This window comes from Bufo bufo, chromosome 1 (assembly GCF_905171765.1).
Source record: "Bufo bufo chromosome 1, aBufBuf1.1, whole genome shotgun sequence".
Lineage (NCBI taxonomy): Eukaryota > Metazoa > Chordata > Amphibia > Anura > Bufonidae > Bufo > Bufo bufo.
Window position 1 is genome coordinate 475,273,736 of NC_053389.1, and position 9,504 is coordinate 475,283,239.

Sequence of the window (9,504 nt, forward strand, 5' to 3'; positions counted from 1 at the left end):
CAAACCCTTGGTTCAGACACCATTCACCAAGCCATACATTGAATTCCTTAATGCGCATCTTCCTGTCATGCTGAAGGTTATGCACAGGCAAAACTGCAGAGAATGAAACAGTTGATGCAACCTTCCGTATATCCTTTCCAAGTGTGTGAAAAGCTTCTTTCACCTTTGAAACCTCATTGCAAGCCAGATCGTTTGTCCCAAGATGGAGAATAACATCCACTTCCCTTTACTGCTTTGCTTGCCTAACAATATTAAGGATCCGTCATCTATCCCTGCTAGCGGTAGCACCAGGGAGACATCTCACAACACCATTCTCCTCAAACTTCACACCTCTTATGATGGAATCGCCCACCAACAGCTGCTTACTATCAATCCTCACCTTCTCCTTTTTGTCTTTGGCTGCAGTCTTACATACTTTAGGCATGGGAGATGATTGTTTCTCACCCACTGTGCTTGAGCCATCTTCCATGTTGCTCTTGCTGGCAGTGGCAGGTGCATGCTCTGTTATTTCCCTTATTTTGTTTTTTGCTGCTGCCTGTGTGGCCCGCTGACTCTGTGGCTTGCTCTTTGTCCTCTCTTTTGGGGTGGTTCTATTTGCTGCTAATTTTACTGACCATCGTTCTAATTTATGATGAGGGTGGTGGTGTGGTGTCAGTTTTTGCTACACTTTATGTAGATTTTTTTTGTTGATTCAGCAGGAAGGAGAAGTAGAAATCCCTCCTTTATATATGTGTCACAGGTAATGGGGATGGGAAAACACCAGATAACACACAGAATGAAAAAGACCGGAGTCTAGGCCTCAAAACTAAGGGAGAGGGATGGTGACCTCCTAGGAATCCCTAGACCTCTGCCTGACTCCTGTCAATATGAGTAGACCCTGAATGTGGAAATACTCATACACCGGAACCTTAGCCCTGGAGACCCTGGTAATCCCTAGGAGTGGTGGCAGGGAATGAGTCTACTGGTTCCTTCCAAGATGAAGGAACCAGCGTCTTCCTGAAGCATAGAAAACAACAAACACAAGCGAACAACAAAATGCAAAACAAAATGCACTTAGCCTAAAGAAGAATGGAGGAGCAGGAGATCCAAAGGAACAACACACTAGCTCAACCAACTCCAGCAGGAAATATCAACCGCATGGTAAGCAGTGTGAGTCAAAACTAAATAGAGCCTCAGTAATGACCACAAGCTGCACCTGACTAGAGGTGTGGTCCTTACCAAACAACAACACTGCAAGGAGAAAACAGAGAGACTGTCAGATACCCTCGCGTGCCGCCAGTCTCTCAGATCTTCTCACTTCTGTCATGGGAGGGACCGTGACAATATTTATTATTCCCTTCCAACCCACTTCTGGCTTTGACAAAAAAAAATGCATAAAGCTGTCACAAAAATCCACTTGTGACACTTCCCTAAGAGGGACCTTAAAGGTTGGGTTACCATCTTTGTTGGTGCCTGTGAAAGAGATTGAAAAATTCACCTTCACCCCCAAACATGCTCCCACACAACTATATAACACATTTTTCATAACTTTGAATTGGTGATAGTATTCCTGTAAAATCCCTGGGGTCTAGACAAGTTGCTAAGCAGTCAGAAGTGTTGTTCAACCAACATTAGAAATGAACTACGGTGTGAAAAAAATCACTCACCCTTTGAAAGTCCTGCAGACTCTCCAAATAACACAGCCTTTTATGTGTGGACAGGAGGCCAGTTTCTCTATATATTCCTATTGGAGCCTCAATGTTGGTCTCATAGGAAAGAATAGAAAAGTAACTGACTTCCTGTCCTGTGTGAGTTGGACATCAGAGTGTTGGTCTTTTTACCATCGAGTGAGCAGTTTAAAAGAATTTTCTTGTATTTTTGCACAGCCAGAGAAGCCATGTGAGCGAGAAAAAAAATCTCATCTATGTCTGAATTAGTGAAAAAAGGTTCCCAGTTCATTCTCCCAATCCTTTATACAGTACGGTCTCTGGGAAAGGTTATGGAACAGAATATAAAAATTTGATCAATTTTCAAAACAGTCCTCTTCCCTTAAAGGGCTTCTGTCATCTCACTAAAGTGATTTTTTTTTTTTTTGGGGCTAGTTAAATTAGTTATATAGCAATATATGAAAATATAATTGTGTTACTTACATTGATCCAGCAGTTTATTCAAAAAACGAAGTTTTATCATATGCAAATTCGGTCTCTACCAGCAAGTAGGGCGTCTACTTGCTGGTAGCTGCTGCAGAAATCCGCCCCCTCCTCTTGTTGATTGACAGGGCCAGCCGGGATCTCCTCCTCCGGCCAGCCCTGTCGGTATTTCAAAAATCGCGTGCCTGTGTGGATTCGGCGCAGGCGCTCTGAGATGAGGAGGCTCGTCTCCTCAGAACTCCCTCAGTGCGCCTGCGCCGATGACATCACCGAAATAGAAGACGTCATCGGCGCAGGCGCACTGAGGGAGTTCTGAGGAGACGAGCCTCCTCATCTCAGAGCGCCTGCGCCGAATCCACACAGGCGCGCGATTTTTGAAATACCGACAGGGCTGGCCGGAGGAGGAGATCCCGGCTGGCCCTGTCAATCAACAAGAGGAGGGGGCGGATTTCTGCAGCAGCTACCAGCAAGTAGCCGCCCTACTTGCTGGTAGAGACCGAATTTGCATATGATAAAACTTTGTTTTTTGAATAAACTGCTGGATCAATGTAAGTAACACAATTATATTTTCATATATCGCTATATAACTAATTTAACTAGCCCCAAAAAAAAAAATCACTTTAGTGGGGTGACAGAAGCCCTTTAATGTAGTTTTAATCGAACTTAAGATGGCCCTGCATGTAGCCTATAAATTGAGAGCCTGCAGAAAGGAGACTGTCACGGCTGTGTCACGGCCTTGTTGTTGTGCGCCATGACACGTTTGCCGTGCATGCTGGTTGCCAGGGGCAATGCGTTGTGGTGCAGCATGTTTGTGCTTTCCTCTTTCTTCTGGTTCTTTCCCTGTCTGGTGCTGGAGGGGTTAACTTCCTGGTTAGGTGTGTTCTAGGTGTGGCCTCATGGCTCTTCTTAATCTGGTGCTGTGAGCTTGAGGTCAGTAGTTATCCAGCCTTGGTGTGTGCTGGAGCTATGCTCCTGCCCTGGATATTCCATTCTTCCAGTTTGAGGGCCACCTAATTAGACATCAAGGTCTTCCGATGTCATCCTTATGTATTTTCCCCTTCCTTCCCTTGTATATGTTCGGTGAGGGTTTATGTACAGGGTGTGTTGTTATGTCTAGTGTTGTGTTCCATGTCTTGTCTGTTTGGTGTGTTGTCCACCATGGTTGCTAGACATTCCCCTGTCTGTTTGTGCCTTCAGTGAGAGTGCCCCTGGGTTCCCCGGACGGAGAACCACTAGTCAGTGAGCAGCTCTGCCTGGGGCCCGCCATGCATTCGGTCCACATGGAGTCCAGGTAGTCTTGGTGCTGGTCTTCCACCCTGTTGCTGCGGCAGGTAAGTGCTTGTTGTTCCGGTGTGTTGTTGTATCACTGTGTTCTTACCTGCCAACCCAGTTGCTTCTCACTGTCTTCCCTTACCTTTGCTGCTTTGCCTGTGAGAGTCATAATCGTCCGCATTCTGGAGGAACAGGTCGTCTCTAGCTCCTAACCTTTATTCAGGGATCTTCAGGGTGACTCAGGGTCCGAGGTTCCTGTGTATTAGCCTACCTACCATCTGGGTCTGCTCATATGGTTAGGAGTCAGGGACCGGATTAGGGCAGCTTAGGAGGTGACCTGCTCCCTTTTCCTGGTGTCCAGGGCTAGCTGCTTCCCCGTTTACTCACGCTATACAGTGGGGAGTTTTCCCCCACTCCCCATCTTGACAGAGACACTCACTACTACATCTTGAGGGAGATATTTACTAAAGTCCAGACCTGCATCTACTAGTTGTTGGACACAAAAATAATGCAGTTTAGGCCACGGTAGTGCCGTCTTTATGACTTTTTCCACCCTCCAAGTTGGGAGGGCACTGAGGAGCATGTATGGTGATGGCTCATCTAAAACCCCAGAGTCTGTTAGTAAGATTTTACTTGTCTTGATGGTTACTCTGGTCACCTCACTGGTGACCTAAGAAAAATCTAGAGGAATATTGGGGGACCATAAACAGGAGATTGTGTACATAGTTTTCCAACTGAATATGGATTTGGCGGTCTTCCAGGGTCACTAGGTCAAGCCATCTAGAATGATGGTTCGCCTAGTAATATTAATGACCTCTGGGAGCCCTCCATGCCTATTCTTAAGGGTCAAAAGAGAAAATGCAGTTTCTTATTTTACCACAGACACAATACATTAAAAAGTTATTTTCAAAGAACTGGAGTACCGCTGAGATTGCAGATAGCGGATTGGTGATAATAATCACCAAGTTATCCACAAATGACGCAGTAATATGTTGAAACTCTCCCACTATCAGTCCTTTGATGTCAGGGTATTGTCGGATTGATTGGATGAGTGATTCCATAACCATCATAAAGAGTGTTTGGCAGAGAAGCCAGCCATGTCTTGTTCTGTTCCAGTACAAAAACTGGTCCAATAGAGTCCCATTAACTCTGCTGAGAAGGACAAGAGGTGTCCTATATTTATGAACATAACAGACCGAGTGGATAAGACTAAGTGTGTCATGTTTACCCTCCCTTCCAGGAATAAAATCGATCAGCTATCTTCTTTGCCAAAATCTTAGCCGACAATTTTAGATCTGATTTGAACAACAACAAGATGGGTCTATAGCTAGAACAGAATTCTGGGTCTTTGACCTCTTTGAGGATAATAGTGATGTATGCTTCAATGGATTGTGAGGGCCAAGGGATCCACTGCAAGAGAGCTACTTACCTTAAGAAAATATGAAAGCAATATGTATTTTTATTTTTTATAGTACAGGATAGGTAAACTGTCAGGGTCAGGGCTTTTGCCACTGGATAAGATGGAAAGGCCTTTATTGGGTTCTGCAGCAGTGAGTGGGGCTAATAGTTATACTTTCAACTAATCGGTCAACCTTAGGAGGATAATTGTTAAACAAAACAAGCAATGCAACAGCTCACTGCAAACCAAATAAAGTACAAAATTGCATCATAATTGCAAATGCTGAACTAATAAGTTAGAGATACTTGGCAAATCGTTTTGTACAAAATTATTTGAGCCCGTCTGCCGAACGTCAAGGCAATCTCTAGTTAGACGGGTTCCTAACACTAAATATACCTGTTATGTGCCATAATGGCTATCATATAATTCAGAAAGTGCAGGTTCCACTTACATGCTGGATCCGCCTGAATTTCTGTCATTTTCGGTGGCAAAATGGCCTCCATTATGTCCAGGAAAAGCAGCTACCAGCATGCACGCCGGGCCCACTGCACACCACCCCTGGCGCCACATGGTCACCAAGGACTGCAATGAGAGTCCACACACTATCTCTCTCCTGGTGCCAGATGGCTTCAGTGAGTGAGGGGGAGCAGGCCAAGCTATATACTAACACTAATTAAAATCAACCTGTGGGACAGACGAGCTGGTCAGGAGTGCACGACTGGGGAGGTAGCCACACCTCCAGCACAAGCTGCAAAGAAAAAGGGGGTCAGTCAGCACATCCCAAAGCGCAGGGGCACGTTGCTATGGCTGAGAACAAGACTGTTAAACAAAACAAGCAATGCAACAGCTCACTGCAAACCAAATAAAGTACAAAATTGCATCATAATTGCAAATGCTGAACTAATAAGTTAGAGATACTTGGCAAATCGTTTTGTACAAAATTATTTGAGCCCGTCTGCCGAACGTCAAGGCAATCTCTAGTTAGACGGGTTCCTAACACTAAATATACCTGTTATGTGCCATAACGGATATCATATAATTCAGAAAGTGCAGGTTCCACTTACATGCTGGATCCGCCTGAATTTCTGTCATTTTCGGTGCCAAAATGGCCTCCATTATGTCCAGGAAAAGCAGCTACCAGCATGCACGCCGGGCCCACTCCACACCACCCCTGGCGCCACATGGTCATCAAGGACTGCAATGAGAGTCCACACACTATCTCTCTCCTGGTGCCAGATGGCTTCAGTGAGTGAGGGGGAGCAGGCCAAGCATCCAGCATGTAAGTGGAACCTGCACTTTCTGAATTATATGATAGCCGTTATGGCACATAACAGGTATATTTAGTGTTAGGAACCCGTCTAACTAGAGATTGCCTTGACGTTCGGCAGACGGGCTCAAATAATTTTGTACAAAACGATTTGCCAAGTATCTCTAACTTATTAGTTCAGCATTTGCAATTATGATGCAATTTTGTACTTTATTTGGTTTGCAGTGAGCTGTTGCATTGCTTGTTTTGTTTAACAGTCTTGTTCTCAGCCATAGCAACGTGCCCCTGCGCTTTGGGATGTGCTGACTGACCCCCTTTTTCTTTGCAGCTTGTGCTGGAGGTGTGGCTGCCTCCCCAGTCGTGCACTCCTGACCAGCTCGTCTGTCCCACAGGTTGATTTTAATTAGTGTTAGTATATAGCAGGGATCAGCAACCTCCGGCACTCCAGCTGTTGTGAAACTACAATTTCCAGCATGCTCCATTCATTTCTATGAAAGTTATGAGAAGAGCAGAGCAAGTATGCATGCTGGGAGTTGTAGTTTCACAACACCTGGAGTGCCGGAGGTTGCCTACCCCTGGTATATAGCTTGGCCTGCTCCCCCTCACTCATTGAAGCCATCTGGCACCAGGAGAGAGATAGTGTGTGGACTCTCATTGCAGTCCTTGGTGACCATGTGGCGCCAGGGGTGGTGTGGAGTGGGCCCGGCGTGCATGCTGGTAGCTGCTTTTCCTGGACATAATGGAGGCCATTTTGGCACCGAAAATGACAGAAATTCAGGCGGTTCCAGCATGTAAGTGGAACCTGCACTTTCTGAATTATATGATAGCCGTTATGGCACATAACAGGTATATTTAGTGTTAGGAACCCGTCTAACTAGAGATTGCCTTGACGTTCGGCAGACGGGCTCAAATAATTTTGTACAAAACGATTTGCCAAGTATCTCTAACTTATTAGTTCAGCATTTGCAATTATGATGCAATTTTGTACTTTATTTGAAATAGTGGTAGGTTGTGGTGGCTCACTAGCAAGTAGTTAAGGTATGGTGCTGCAAGCTCATATAGAGGGAATCACCCCACCCTCTCTTAAAGGCAAATGTAGTAATAGAGTAATGAGCGAGCACTCATACACTTGGCAACCAAATTGACATGTGCAGAAAATATTTATTATATCCCCATAAAATACAAGTAATAAAATTTATAAGAACAATGTAGCAATAATATACAACATTACAGTCACATATATTGTGGTAGATATGATCAACACTATATTCATATGACTCAATAGTGTCGATAAATTCAATAATATATATCACACCAAGAAACTTCAAGTATATGCTGTTATTTGGGAAAGAGGGGGTATTATCTTCTAGCGCTCTATCCCAATTTGGGAAACTGAATGTCACTGAAAATGCTGTAGGTGTATTCACTGGGAGCGCAACATGTTCATAAAGTGTCCACAGGAATCCTGATAATGTGAAAAGTCTCTTATAGCATATCCTTTTATGGTCGATATGAGCTTTGGATTGAAGAAAACTTTAAATCGATATTTGGCTTACCGTCTAGCGTCTGCTTTCTCCCTATTGCTTCAATGGAGCTTTAAATATTTGCCGGCTTATTCAGTCGCTCCATACAGCAAGCTGGTTTAAATTTCGCGGGAGTTCCAAAGATCGCGGGAGTTGCCACTCTGTTCCGCAATTTCCTTTGGTGCAGCTTTCGACGATAAGAATAGTTAATCCTTTACTGTAGAGATTTTCTTCTGTATGGCCATACAGTATTATCGGAGGCTTTTCAATGCAGGTACATCACTTGTTTCACCATACGCGTTACGGGTAGATTCACTCTCCCTTCCTCAGTGGTCCACTGAGGAAGGGAGAGTGAATCTACCCGTAACGCGTATGGTGAAACAAGTGATGTACCTGCATTGAAAAGCCTCCGATAATACTGTATGGCCATACAGAAGAAAATTTCTACAGTAAAGGATTAACTATTCTTATCGTCGAAAGCTGCACCAAAGGAAATTGCGGAACAGAGTGGCAACTCCCGCGATCTTTGGAACTCCCGCGAAATTTAAACCAGCTTGCTGTATGGAGCGACTGAATAAGCCGGCAAATATTTAAAGCTCCATTGAAGCAATAGGGAGAAAGCAGACGCTAGACGGTAAGCCAAATATCGATTTAAAGTTTTCTTCAATCCAAAGCTCATATCGACCATAAAAGGATATGCTATAAGAGACTTTTCACATTATCAGGATTCCTGTGGACACTTTATGAACATATTGCACTCCCAGTGAATACACCTACAGCATTTTCAGTGACATTCAGTTTCCCAAATTGGGATAGAGCGCTAGAAGATAATACCCCCTCTTTCCCAAATAACAGCATATACTTGAAGTTTCTTGGTGTGATATATATTATTGAATTTATCGACACTATTGAGTCATATGAATATAGTGTTGATCATATCTACCACAATATATGTGACTGTAATGTTGTATATTATTGCTACATTGTTCTTATAAATTTTATTACTTGTATTTTATGGGGATATAATAAATATTTTCTGCACATGTCAATTTGGTTGCCAAGTGTATGAGTGCTCGCTCATTACTCTATTACTACATTGTACTTTATTTGGTTTGCAGTGAGCTGTTGCATTGCTTGTTTTGTTTAACAGTCTTATTCTCTGCCATAGCAACGTGCCCCTGCGCTTTGGGATGTGCTGACTGACCCCCTTTTTCTTTGCAGCTTGGGAGGATAATTGAACCAAGGAAGTCAGATATGCTACCGGATTTATGATTAAACTTCAAATGGGCGCTAGCTTTCTCTATGTTATACAGTGAGCTATAGTAGGGACATAATTCCTTTTCAGTGTTATCCATGTTACTAAGTTTATTTCCAAATCAGTGCTTAATGATTTTGAGAAAAGTTTTCTCTTTCTGCTTTTTTAACAAGTAGGACATAAGATTGAAGCCCTTATCCACATTAATATATTATTTATATTTAAGATTTTTCAGTTTATTTGTTGGCAACAAGCTCCTCTTGCATCTCCAGCCCCTTAAATTGTTTACGCAGATTAGAAATTTGAGACATACAGTATGTGAGTTAATGCGTTTCTGTCTTTGTTTCTTCAGGGATGAGCCAATGTTAATAAAGTTCCTCTCATAATGGCTTTGCAAGCCACCCAAACAGTGACAGATGAGTTTCCTGGGTGACATTATGTTGAAAGTATGTAATAAGTGTGTCATGGATTAAGGGATTCCACTTATCGACATGTAAAATTATTTCATTCAGAACCCAAGTACTTTTGGGGAGTGAATTTAGTCGCAAGGTGAGACCTACAGGCACATGACCTGATATTGTGATGTAACCGACTGATCATTGGTAAATTACGTTCTGAGACAAATAGGTAATCTGTGATACGTCTGGTGGCTTCCTGAT